Consider the following 13,824-nt stretch of genomic DNA (forward strand, 5'->3'; position numbering starts at 1 on the left):
TTCGAAAATTGTCACTACACTTGGGGAAGTCCATTTTGAGCCCTAATTCAAGCCTGTAAAACACCTAGAATAACTACAGAGATTTGTGGGCTAGGATCTATCTGTTTTTGGGGGGGGGGTTCTCTCTTGGATGAACAGACAACAATTTCACTACTACACTGCAAAATTAGGGATGTCGCGATAAGGGCAATATCGTGATATTGTGATATTAAAACTGCCACAATATCGTCGTCGTCATGTTCACAAGATTTAAAAGGAACACATTTGTTAAAAAGGTCATGTTGATTTCCATTTGTGCAGTTCTAGCACCCTCTAGTGGCTAGTTCATTAGTGCAATTTAATTTTCATTAGGGATGTTTTGGCCTTCTATGTTTAAAATCTATGCTAATTGTTAGATGAAGGGGAAACTAATTTGTGAAGCGCTAAATGTGTGCTTGCATTAGCAAATAAGTGCCTCAATATTGTTATTAGAGATTGTAGGTGGTTTATATGCATTGCTGTTATGTACAAAAACACAATAATGTGTTTTGTTTTGTTTTTTAGTATCACTCTCTTTTTTTACAATATTGTGCTTTTTTAAATATCGCCAACGACCCCACAATATCGTGATAATTATATCGTGACCTTCATATCGTAATAATATCGTATTGTGATGTTTGGATATCGTTACATCCCTATGCAAAATATTGTACAAAAGTCACCAGTGAGTGAATTGAAGCTATTATAATTGTGCCAATGCAAGTTTATTTCTCTCCTAAATTTTACAATACGTTTTTTTCTGCATTTTATTTAGTGGGAAGCCGTGCAAACAACGAACAGAGTAGATAGTCTTTGGGCAGACAGAGCTGATTGGATTCTTTTCAAATGCATGTTGCTGTGTAATAACAGCAGGTAACCATGGACAAAAATTCTCAATGGAGCACAGTTTAATCTCATAATGTTTGCATTAAGTGTGCACACACAGACATACATTACTAGCTAAAAATGCGCTCAGGCACAGTCACACACAGGAAGCCAAGATGGAATCTGTTGTCTGATAGAGATTGCAACATAAGACAATAGGCTCTATTCTCATTCCCATTGCATGTCTGGCACGAGGCACGATCTAAATCTGTGAGGGATGGGCTAGATTAAGTTTTGGTATTTTAGCAGACCCATATTCAGTAACGTGGTGCATTAAAAATGGCATTTTGCGCCATTGTGGGCATGAGCATGCATGGCCGACTTGAATCACCACTATTCATGTGATGGTTCCGTTGTCTCTCTAGCAGTTCCGGAGTGTGGCAGGAGGCGGCGCCAACCTCGCAGGCAGAGGCCTGCTCCCACACCTGAGGCTCATCAGCCTGATGAGCCAACAACCTATTTAACCAGCCCCTCCTTTGGTTCTGTGCCGGAAGATTCCCTTGCCATACCTGCTACGTTTGCTTGTCTCCTCCTGCCACACCCTTGTTGTGTTCTAGTCCCTGGTCTCCGGCTTGTAGTGGTTTCTTGTTTCTCGTTCTACCGGTCTATTAAGACGGCTCTTTCTGTTGCTACTTTGGTTCCTAGTGTTTTATGTTGCTACTTTGCGCTTTAGTGTTTTTTCATCCCTGAACAAGGTGATTTTTGGTTGCTACTTTGTTTTCTAGAACTTTTTCCCTGAGCAAGGTGATTTTCTGTTGGTACTTTTGTGAACAATAAACTGTGGACTTTGTCGCTCACTCTGCATCCTGGGTCCTGGCCTTGCTTTGCCTCACGGCACATAACAGAATCCTCCGGCCATAATGGACCCAGCAGAGTCAGAGCGCTTAAGGAGTGCGCTTTCGGCACAAGGAGCACTTGTTGGACAACACCAATCAACCCTGCAACAAGTGATGGACCATCTACAGCAACTCACCACCAGTGTGGACCAGCTGAACAAGCAGATGGCAGCCCTGAGTCACCAACTGCCGTCGTCCAGCTCCTCTGGTTGCTCGCCCTCTCCATCGGCGGCAACCCCTCCAGCCTCCCAGCCGTCTTCGCCCAGAGAGCCATTTATTCCGATTCCTGCTAGGTATTCTGGAGACTTAGGCACATGTGCTCAGTTTTTGCTACAATGTAGATTAGTGTTTAACCAGCAACCCAGTACTTATGCTACTTCCCAGTCAAAAATCGCCTTCATTATGAGTCTGTTATCAGGACAAGCGGCCGCTTGGGCCTTGGCAATCACAGAACAAGGATCGGCAGTGCTAAATGATTATGAACAGTTTACCGGAGAAATGAAACTCATTTTTGATCACCCGGTGCGAGGCAAGGAAGCAGTTGGCCAGTTGCTGGATCTGCGTCAAGGTAGCCACTCTGTCTCTCAATATGCATTAACTTTCCAGGTTCTGGCAGCCAGTAGCGGATGGGGGGACTCTGAGCTACAAACAATTTTTCAAAAGGGGCTCGCTGGGGAGATAAAAGATGAGTTGGCTTTAAGGGATGAATGTAACTCACTAAATGACCTTATTACATTAGCAACACGGATAGACAATCGGCTCAGGGAGAGACGGCGGGAGAGGAAGATGGACATGGCTCGTCGCTCGTCGACCTTCTCACCGTCCAGCTCAACCGTCATGGGGAACTCCACCGCCTCATCTCCGAGCACCTCGCGACGAGCCCATGGAGTTGGGCAGGGCTCGACTCACCCCTGTCGAACGACAGCGACGCATGAGGAGCCGACTGTGCCTGTACTGCGGCCAGGGGGGCCACTGCTTGGCAAGCTTCCCCGAGTTGCCAAAAGCCGGGGCTCACCAGTAGGAAGGGAGGCACTGGTGAGCCGAATATCTTCCCCCTCGTCCTCCCAAATACAGGTACCAGGTATGATTCACACGACACTTTGCTCGTTACCTGTCCAGGTGCTGATAGACTCCGGAGCCGATGACAACTTCATAGACATTGACTATGTTAAAAACAACAATCTTTCCCTGACTCCACTGACCTCCCCCAAGAAAGTTCTTGCAGTCGACGGGAGGCTTCTAGAAAGGGTTACACACAGAACCACACCCATTAATCTGACACTCTCTAGTAACCATCATGAAGTAATTGAGTTCTATGTGATTTCCTCCCCCCTCAACACCGCAATTCTAGGGATTCCCTGGTTGAAGCTGCATAACCCCCACATAGACTGGTCCACAGGTACGATTCGGAACTGGAGCAACTATTGCCATGGCCACTGTCTAAAGTCAGCCCTACCTGCCAGGGGTCCTAACTCTCCCCACTACTCAAAAGATATTGACCTAAGTAACATCCCCAGTGAATACCACGATTTAGAGGCAGTTTTCAGAAAAGACTTGGCGTGCTCCCTTCCCCCACATAGACCCTATGACTGTGTTATAGAACTGCTCCCTGGGGCTCCACTCCCAACACACAGACTATACAACTTAACCAAACCCGAACGGGAAGCAATGGAAAAATACATCACCGAATCATTAGCTGCAGGACTTATAAGACCGTCTTCATCTCCATTAGGCGCAGGGTTTTTCTTTGTGGAAAAGAAGGATAAAACTCTGCGTCCTTGCATTGACTACACTGGCTTAAACACCATCACAGTTAAGAACAAGTACCCTCTGCCGCTCCTGGACGCTGCATTCAGCCCTCTCCACAATGCAATGGTGTTCACCAAATTGGACCTCCGAAACGCCTACCACCTGGTAAGGATACGCAACGGCGACGAGTGGAAAACTGCCTTCAATACCCATTTGGGACATTTTGAGTATTTGGTCATGCCCTTTGGGCTCACAAACGCTCCAGCAACATTCCAGTCATTTGTGAATGATGTACTCAGAGACCTGCTAGATAAGAACGTTTTTGCATATCTAGACGATATTCTCATCTTTTCTCAATCACATGAAGAGCATGTGGGGCACGTAAGAGATGTCCTGAGGAGGTTACTAGAAAACAAACTGTATGTTAAAGCTGAGAAATGTGAATTTCATGTTTCCACTGTTAATTTCCTGGGCTATGTGATAGAAAAGGGGCGGCTCAGGGCCGATCCCTCTAAAATCGAAGCGGTTAAAGATTGGCCTCTGCCTACCAATCGGAAGCAGCTACAACGTTTCCTTGGGTTCGCTAACTTCTATAGGAGATTTATCCGAAACTATTGTAGTATAGCTGCTCCTCTCACGTGTTTGACCTCAAACAAACTTCGCTTCGTGTGGTCTGCTGATGCTCAATGTGCTTTTAACCGTCTGAAAGAACTCTTTGTTAATGCCCCTGTTCTCGCCCACCCAGATCCCGAGCAGCAGTTTGTGGTAGAGGTGGATGCGTCAGATTCAGGAGTGGGGGCCGTCCTCTCTCAGCGCCTGCCTGCGGACCAAAAACTACACCCCTGTGCTTACTTCTCCCGCCGGCTTTCCCCGGCGGAGCGCAACTATGATGTGGGCAACCGCGAACTCCTGGCAGTGGTCCTAGCCCTCCAAGAATGGCGGCATTGGCTGGAGGGTGCAGCTCATCCCTTCATTGTTTGGACGGACCACAAGAACTTGTCCTATCTTCGCACCGCCAAACGACTGAACTCTCGTCAAGCTCGTTGGGCTCTCTTCCTCGGACGCTTCAACTTCACCCTCACCTACCGCCCCGGCTCCCGAAACCTGAAACCTGACGCCCTCTCCCGGCAGTTCGCCTCTGGAGAGGAAGAGAGGGACTCAAGCACGATCCTCTCCCCTGAGTGTGTGGTCGGGGCGATGCGGTGGCGAGTGGAGAAGAAAGTTCAGGAGGCACTTGACAACCAACCAGTTCCAAATGAATGTCCTCCAGGGAAACTGTTCGTGCCACCTGCCGCCAGGACTCCTGTGCTCCTCTGGGGGCATACCTCAAGAATCGCTTGCCACCCTGGGATCCACCGGACACTCTCCCTGATCCAACAGCGCTTCTGGTGGCCAACCATGGCTGCCGATGTTCGGGCTTTTGTTGCGTCATGCTCAGTTTGCACCCGCAATAAACCTCATCAAGCCCCGGCAGGCCTATTACGCCCCTTGCCCATCCCCTCTCGGCCATGGTCGCATATCGCGGTGGATTTCGTCACGGGACTTCCCCCATCCGAGGGCAATGACACAATCCTTACCATCGTCGACAGATTCTCCAAGTCGGTTCATTATGTCCCCCTCCCAAAACTCCCCACCGCCTTGGAGACTGCTAACCTATTGGTCCAACATGTATTCAGGCTCCACGGAATCCCCACAGACATCGTGTCGGACAGGGGTCCACAATTCACCTCTCAAGTCTGGAAGGCTTTCTGTCGGGCACTGGGGATCTCTCCCAGTCTCTCCTCCGGCTACCACCCCCAAACAAACGGTCAGACGGAGCGTGCAAATCAAGACCTGGAAACAGCTCTGCGCTGCGTAGCCTCACGCCTTCCTGCCTCCTGGTCCGCGCACCTCCCATGGGTGGAATACGCGCATAACACACTGATCAGCACTGCCACAGGCATGTCCCCATTTAAGGTGACCTCGGGCTACCAACCCCCTCTGTTTCCCAGCCAGGAGTCCGAGGTTGCCGTCCCGTCCATCCATGCCCACTTCCGCCGTGCCAGACGAGTCTGGAAGGAGGCTCGAGCAGCGCTGTCCAGGACAGCGGAGCGCAACCGACGCCTGGCTGACCGGAGGAGAACCCCAGCCCCCGACTACCAAGTGGGGTCTGGCTTTCCGCACGTGACCTGCCCCTTCAAGTGGATTCCCGCAAAATGGCTCCACGCTTCATTGGCCCTTTTCCCATTGACAAGATCATCAACCCGAATGCTGTCCGACTCCGGCTCCCGTCATCCCTCAGGATCCACCCCGTTTTCCACGTGTCCCTTCTGAAACCGGTCGTGGATAGCCCCCTCCAGCCACCCGCCCCACCGCCGCCTCCTCCCCGGATCGTTGATGGACACCCTGCATACACCGTGAATCGCATCCTTGATGTCCGCAGGCGGGGCAGGGGGTTCCAGTATCTCGTCGACTGGGAGGGGTACGGCCCGGAGGACCGCTCCTGGATCTCACGTGCCCTCATTTTGGACCCGCAACTGCTGCGTGAGTTCTATGCCCGTAACCCTGATAAGCCTGGTCGAACGCCGGGTGGCGTTCCTTAGGGGGGGGGTACTGTGATGGTTCTGTTGTCTCTCTAGCAGTTCCGGAGTGTGGCAGGAGGCGGCGCCAACCTCGCAGGCAGAGGCCTGCTCCCACACCTGAGGCTCATCAGCCTGATGAGCCAACAACCTATTTAACCAGCCCCTCCTTTGGTTCTGTGCCGGAAGATTCCCTTGCCATACCTGCTACGTTTGCTTGTCTCCTCCTGCCACACCCTTGTTGTGTTCTAGTCCCTGGTCTCCGGCTTGTAGTGGTTTCTTGCTTCTCGTTCTACCGGTCTATTAAGACGGCTCTTTCTGTTGCTACTTTGGTTCCTAGTGTTTTATGTTGCTACTTTGCGCTTTAGTGTTTTTTCATCCCTGAACAAGGTGATTTTTGGTTGCTACTTTGTTTTCTAGAACTTTTTCCCTGAGCAAGGTGATTTTCTGTTGGTACTTTTGTGAACAATAAACTGTGGACTTTGTCGCTCACTCTGCATCCTGGGTCCTGGCCTTGCTTTGCCTCACGGCACATAACAATTCAAAGCCTATCAACTTGCCTTTTACATGCTGATAGTCTTTGACATTGTGGAGGAATACAATGATTTTCTTGTGTTCTGCGACTGGTCATCAAGTACACTGATAGTTAGACTTGGTTCAGGCATAAAGTTTCGTCTGCTTTCAACCACCAAGTTGGCAGACATATTTAAAAGGAAACACATTCGGCATGTCGAACGCCCACCTACAGGTACATTCCAAGCACAAAAATCCAAATGCACCAATTTTTACACTTAGTTGCACTGTCTGCAAATATAGAGCCTCATGTGTTTATATTTGCACTGACTAAAACATTACACACAGACTCGCATGAACAAGATTAGGTCAGAAACACTCATGTAGCATAGACAAGGGGGGGGATGAAAAGTTCTCTGTGGGTTGCACTGCACACATGCTCCGGACTTTTCAATGTGGGGTTTTCTCTTTTCCTGGTCGCCTTTGTATCTTCCCTGAGTTAAAAAAAAATATGCACGTTAGTGTAACAAGAGAAACCAAATGTTTCCAGTTTTCTACAGTCAGCCATGGGAATGTAACTGCTCATTTACCTGCACGCCAATTGTGTGTTTAAAAACTGTGTAAACTTTCTCTGACATTTCCAAGGTGTAAAAGCTTCAAGCAAAGTACAGCAATCATACTTTATTGGATGTTAGTGATGTGCAATATGTGTTTGCTTCATAGCACAAGCTTGGCATAAATAAAATGATGTTTCAACACTGCTACAGAAAAAAAAAACTATGCGTGTTATTTTCTGCATTTTGGACCTTTTAAACTTCCGAAGAAAGTTCTCCTTTTTTTTAATCCTACTGTGGCGTTTCTTTGGAAAATGAATGACAATGTTGTAATGCTAATAGGATCATGTACTGTATTTCTGTGGCTGTGTATAAACTGACGTAGCTGCACATAGGAGGTCACTTCAGTCTTTGTTTTTTGTGTCAAAAATTGGTTGTAATTGTTGTGCTTAGGATGTAATTGTCATAATCAATTTTTATTTTGTGTCTCTGAGCCAAGTTTAAGTGGGCTCTTTGCACAGCTCGACTACTCCCTGAACTGAATACCACACCTTTGTTTCCTCTCTTTAATGAGTGGACAAACTGATTAATCCAGGTGTGTCTGGCCAATGTCGTTGTAGTTACTGACATCAGGCACACCTGGATTAATCAGATTGTCCACTCATGAAAGACAGGAAATGAAGGAATGGTGTTGAGTTCAGGAAGCAGTGGATTTGTGCAACGAGCCTGTTATGTCGGAAGTGAGTTGAGTAGAGGGTCATAAATAAAAATAACGAAATAAATATTGTATTGATAAATCCTACATTTGTAATGTGATACAAAATATTTTACCTCATATTTTCAGTGATGTTTTTGTGAGTAAATCATTGTAGTGGCCTTACTTAGATCAGTAAGATCGGTCTGTGCTATTTGACCAATGACTGTAAATGGTAACTCCTTTATACAGTGCTTTTTCACCTTAAGCGCTTAATACTTTGATACTCATTTACCTATTTCGATGCAGCATCGGGAGCAACTGGGGCTTCACTATCTTGCTCAAGGATGCTTCGACAAGGTCACAATGACCTGGGATCAAACCCACAACCTCAGAGTTGCAGGACAACCTCACTCTTCCACTGATTCAAACGCTTTTAGCACTGTAGTTAGTCAGCCAAAGGAGGATACAGTCGACATGAGGAATAACATTAAAATGGGAAATCCTATTAAATGTTGATTAAGGTTCTTCGCAAATATACCACCATTATCATGACTCCATCGTTGATGATGAACATTAATATTCAAAATCTTTGTCATACAAGGATGTGGAGGGCTTTTGGCGTTTGCCTTGGGCCCCCAAAAGGCTAAGTATGCAGGTGACTCAAAACATCAACTGATTTCTATATTCCACTCGTCCTTTGGAGGGTCACATGGAGCTGCAGCTTATTTCACCAGAGTTCAGAAGAAAGGTCGACTGCATCTTAGACTTCTAGTAAATTCACTAAGTGGGAACTGAGCCAACACTGTCAGGCAAGTGACCATATACGCTGTCGATGACAACGCAGAACAACTTAAAAAACAATTTAAAAGAAGAATCAGCAAAATACAAATAATCAGCATTATGATGGTTTGGCTTGATGGTTATCCTTAATTTAATTCAAACAAATTTGTGTTTAAGTAACCTTAAGGGAATACTTGACTCATTGAGCCATTTTCAGCAGTAGAAAGTTAATATTTTATCCAGAATGAATTTGATAACGTCATAATTTTTCTTGTGCAATTAATACCTTTAAAAACTAATTTTCCCGCTTACTGTCGACTGAAGAGGACATCACCTGTGCTGAGGAAGTAGGTAATTGCCAATCATGGCTCACCTGTTTTTCCGGTTTGGTCAGCAAACTGAGCCATGATTGGTCATGACCTACTTCCTAAGCACAGGTGATGTCATCTTAAGTCGACAGTAAGTGGAAGCAAATATTTTTGAAGGTATTAATTGTACATGAAAAATAATGACGTTATCAAATTCAATCTGGACAAAATACAAACTTTTTGCTGCTGAAAATGTCTCAAAGAGTCAAGTATCCCTTTTAAAATATTACAGCTTTACATGATCTATTTAAAGGGACACTTAACTCATTGAACAATTTTCAGCAGTGAAATCTTAATATTTTGTCCAGAATGAATTTGATAACTTCATTATATTTCATGCACAATTAATACATTTAAAAAATATTTTTTCTACTTGGTGTCGACTGATGATGACATCACCTGTGCTGAGGAAGTAGGGAACGGTCAATCATGGTTCACCTGTTTTCTGGGTTTGGTCAGTAAACTGAGCCATGATTGGTCGTTACCTACTTCCGCAGCACAGGTGATGTCATCATCAGTCGACAGCAAGTGGAAAAAACATTTTTTAAAGGTATTAATTGTACGTGAAAAATAATGAAGGTACCACATTAATTAACAACAAAATATTAAATTTTTACTACTGAAAATGCCTCAATGAGTGAAGCATCCCTTTAAGCATCAAGTCCATTGTGGACATTTACGTGGCTAACAATTCACAATGAATTCAATGGCGTAAGCAAATCTCACACCTTAAACAGAAAGAAATACTGTATAGCAATAACCGCCACTCTTCTAAGCTCTCTATGTTCATGTTTTCCAGTTTTCTAAATATGTCTCATAAACATTGACAGTATTTTTAGATTTATCTTTGCACCCCTCTCAACAAGGGTCAGAGGAAGGGGGAGAGGAATAGGAAGTAGTTTCACTGCCAGCGTTGTTCCACAATCACATATCTTTCACTTGCTGACTCTCTCTTTATCATAATTAGCTACATTTCTTATTCTCCTACTTTATTGTCTCATTTCTTTTCTCTTTGCTTAAGTATTTGTTTGTTGTTTTTCTGCCATGCCTCTCAATGTGCCTCCTGCTGATTGCCTACAGTAGCAGGCCTCTATACACGCGTACGCACGCAAACACACTTAAATACACACTCTTTGAGAAACAGGAACAGGGGAGGTGGGGGCCGCTTCCCGTCTGCCTGTAGATAAGTATGCTTTAGAGTGTGCTTGTCTGGCATAGTTCCAGATGTAAACGCTGCTGGGAATTATGGTTTAATGGTCATGCAAGAGGCCAAATGCATGTAATGTACAGTGCATTAAAATAACAAACGTAACACAAGGCGCACAATATAGTTGTGATTGACTATTTAAATGTGCAAAGACTATTCTGCCCCAATTAGATCCAAAAAGGTACTAAAACACCTTAAGATTGGGTGTAGGCGCGTACACTTTACTGTATTCACCTGCTCAACAATAACAATAGCATGTAAATGATATGGCGCCGTGTGTGACACCTGATATATGGCAGAGAGGTTGAACCTGTTAGTGAGAGTGATAGTAAGGGGTTCTGTTGCCTGAAGGGCTGAGGATGATGGGGCTGCTTTGTTGTTTAAACAAGCCTTGGCCTCAGACTTTTGTGTGCGGGCGGGCGCGTGGTTGCGTGGTTGCGTGAATGTGTGCGTGCTAACACACTGCGAACTGCCAATGAGTGGACAGAAATAGTCTGCGAGCCCAGCTAATCTTCCTTCCTTCACACTAACAGTCACACACAAGAGGACGTGCAGACAAAAGGCTTCCCTTCCTTACCATCATTTTTGTCATCATCCTACTGACACTACACACACAACCACTCACGCACGCACGCCCACACATGCGGAGAGAGAGATAGAGAGGGTATTGCCTCCCATCCGCTAACACATAACAGTTGACACGCAGTACTCTCAAACCTCAACGTTGCGATGCTGGTTGCTTGATGTGTGAAGGTTTCAGGAGGTCAAAGGTCGCTTCAGGTTGTGTCATCAAGGTTATTTTAACTAAAACTAAAATTCAAAAAACAATTACGGTAACGAAATAAAAATAAAAAACGAAAATGCTTTCTAAAAAAATGAAAACGAGCTGAAACTACATTTTATGTTTACAAAACGAACTAAAACTAACTATAATGTTAGCAAAATGTCCCTCGTTTTAGTCTTTGGTATTTGATTTAATGCATGAGCCTCTGTTGATTATTTTAACTGTAATTTCAAGTAGATTTATTATTATATTAACAGAAGTGACGTCATCTAGCAGCAGGCAATAGAAAAGCACCCTCAGATAACCTTGCTCCCATGGTGTTTTTTAAATATTGCGCACAAGTCAGACACATTTCTTTTAAAAACCTAAACTACTACTGAAACTAACTAAAACTAAACTAAAACGAAGCATTTATTAAATAACTAAAACTAATAAAAACTAACAAAACCACCCTGAAAACGAATTAAAACTAACTACACTTAAAAAACAAAACTCAAAATGAAATCCAAACTAACTAAAATGAAAAATTCCAAAACTATTTTATTTTATTTTTTTCATGTAGGCTACACTCAGTAGGGCGCTCCTCACATTCACATCAATTGCTTAAAATATAGCACCTTGCGATGAGTAAATGCACATATACGCATTGACGAAATACATTTGTACAAGCTAATGATATCATGCTCAAATGTTGACTTGATTAAATTTGCATTGAATGCTTATATATGTTGCCCCTCTCAAGATCAACAAAATGTTTGTGACACACCTCATTATGACACACACCACTCAAACTAACACATTTTTAAATGACTAATTGGTACTACTTGGTTCAACTTGAGCACCCGCCAACACTGGTTTGTTTTCACGCTGGCAGAAAGCCAACCCAAAGCTACATCATTACATTACCAATATAACTTTCATTGGTCAGCATTTATTTAGAAAGCAGTGCCCCATGAGAATTTACTGCCTCCTAGTCGTAAAATAGCAGTTGGAAGTTCTCACCAGGAACCTCTCGTCAACGCCCTTGGCTGCTGAAAAAATAGTAGTCCCTGCGTACCAGTGACGTGCAGTGAGCTCTAGGCTTGGGTAGGCAGGCAGTCGTAAATTGAAACATACACACCAATTACAAATGTATGTGTCAGCAGGCGAGTGTACAACATACCCTATTGTGACCCTATTTTAATGGGGGGTTACTTAGGCCTAACTAATATACTAAAAAATGATACTCTGTTTACTCCAAGATGCTATATATTCAAACTATTTTAATGCATGCCTCCTCTGTATTGTTAGAAACAAAAATGACTTGACAAAAATGATTATGACAGACACGTTTTAAGCGCATTTTTTGGCCCGCAAACAAATTGGGATGAGCGAGGTTCGTACCCTTCGCCCCTCGTGAGGCAGCTCATTACTTCACCACTCAGCTAAAACTCTGGGCCACAGTTGCAGCCGAGGACAATATTTGAACGCTAACTGATGTACGCAAATGAGTGTCTGCCCGTCGCGATAAACATGGTGCAGTGCACTCCGACTCCCATTTGCCGCACAATGAAAACCGGACGATTTCATACGTTAATAAAAACCCTTCCGGATGCCCGGAAAGGATTTAATAAAGTGGACATTTCACAGCAAAAACAAGCTAGCAATAGCAATGTCAAAGTGAAACCATCCACAAAGCCAGTACCGTATTTTTCGGATTATAAATTGCAGTCTTTTTCATAGCGTGGCCGGGGGTGCGACTTATACTCTGGTGCGACTTATGTGTGAAATTAACACATTATATCATTTCACATGTTATTTTCACACTAAACCGCAAAAGGGCGCTCTAGGCCTGTGTTGATAAGTTCAACATTGCCGGTAGAAGAGCATCGTCTACCTTCCGAGTTGGGGGAGTTGTTTAAAAGTGACACCGAGGATGAAGATTTCATTGGATTGAGTGATTTGGAGTGTGACACGGAGCGAGGAGGTAGGACTCAGACGCAGAGTGACAGTTGGCCAACAAGGCTGCAGCTTTAATAAATCGAACCAAAAAACACCTCTCAAAGAGGGAAAAAAGGCAGAACAAAAAGAGCTCCAAACTGGAGATAAAACAAGGGCACTCAAAAACAGGGACAATTAAAGGCGCTCCGCTAGGGAGGAAAACAAGGGGCAAACTAAGGGCGCAAGACAAGGCAAGGCAAGGCAAGGCAATTAAGACAAGACAAGACAAGACAAGACAAGACATAGAACAAGGACTGTGGATCAAGGACTGTGGATCAAGGACTGTGGATCAAGGACTGTGGATCAAGGACTGTGGATCAAGGACTGTGGATCAAGGACTGTGGATCAAGGACTGTGGATCAAGGACTGTGAGGCCGCTTCCATGCACTGAGATGTGACACTTCGGCACTGAGGGAATGATTCAGGTGGCTTTTATGTCCGGGTTGATTGGGAACAGGTGGTGGTAATCATGGGCGTGGACCGGTAATCAGTGAGCTGCAGGAAGGGTAAGTGACCTGGGGTGAGATGAGAGTTAGTATTTTCAAAATAAAACAGGAACCTGACTGTGAAAAATAAGAGCATGACCCGCCACTCTGGTGGCGGCGTGACAGAGTGAAACTGATAGTTTGGTAAACTTGTTAGCATGTTCATTATGCTAGAGTTATATAAATAACTTGTAGTGACGGGAACATAATTCACTCACGGACGTTGGGACGAAGGGAGAGTTCCGGGTGGGAAGGTTTTGTTATGTGGAAAAGGGGAGTTAGCCTGTTAGCTTCTAGCTGAGTGGGGAGTTGCTGTTAAGACCTCAGAAGCTGATGTCAATAAAACGCCAGCCTTTTGCTGCGTGCTTCAACACTCCGCCTCCCGTTACTGCTCGCTACAAACTCTTAAT

The sequence above is a fragment of the Festucalex cinctus genome, chromosome 1, assembly GCF_051991245.1.
Source record: "Festucalex cinctus isolate MCC-2025b chromosome 1, RoL_Fcin_1.0, whole genome shotgun sequence".
NCBI lineage: Eukaryota > Metazoa > Chordata > Actinopteri > Syngnathiformes > Syngnathidae > Festucalex > Festucalex cinctus.